Source organism: Monopterus albus, unplaced genomic scaffold (assembly GCF_001952655.1).
Source record: "Monopterus albus unplaced genomic scaffold, M_albus_1.0 scaffold319.1, whole genome shotgun sequence".
Classification (NCBI taxonomy): domain Eukaryota; kingdom Metazoa; phylum Chordata; class Actinopteri; order Synbranchiformes; family Synbranchidae; genus Monopterus; species Monopterus albus.
In genome coordinates this window covers 887,823-888,134 of record NW_018128199.1, presented here as the reverse complement: position 1 = coordinate 888,134, position 312 = coordinate 887,823, and positions in this window count along the sequence as shown.

Genomic DNA, 312 nt, shown 5'->3' with positions numbered 1-312 from the left:
GAATCATAAAGGTCACTATCCAGATGATGGCTCCATGACTTTAATATTGACCTGACCTACAGAGACGTCACTCATTGGTTCATTTCTCTTGACATGTGTTTTTCTTCAGCGCTCAGCTGTCAGTGCAGTTCCTATTTAAAACAACTGCCTGTATATATCTTTCTATTAGACCAATCTGCTCAGCCTTTACAACTATCTGGCCTCTCTATGACCCTTGTTTATATGCTTGTTTATTGTAGAGGCGCAAACAAATGGAGAAATTACAGTGTGATGGTCACTAAATATCTGAACCTATGTGTCACAATGAAAGGA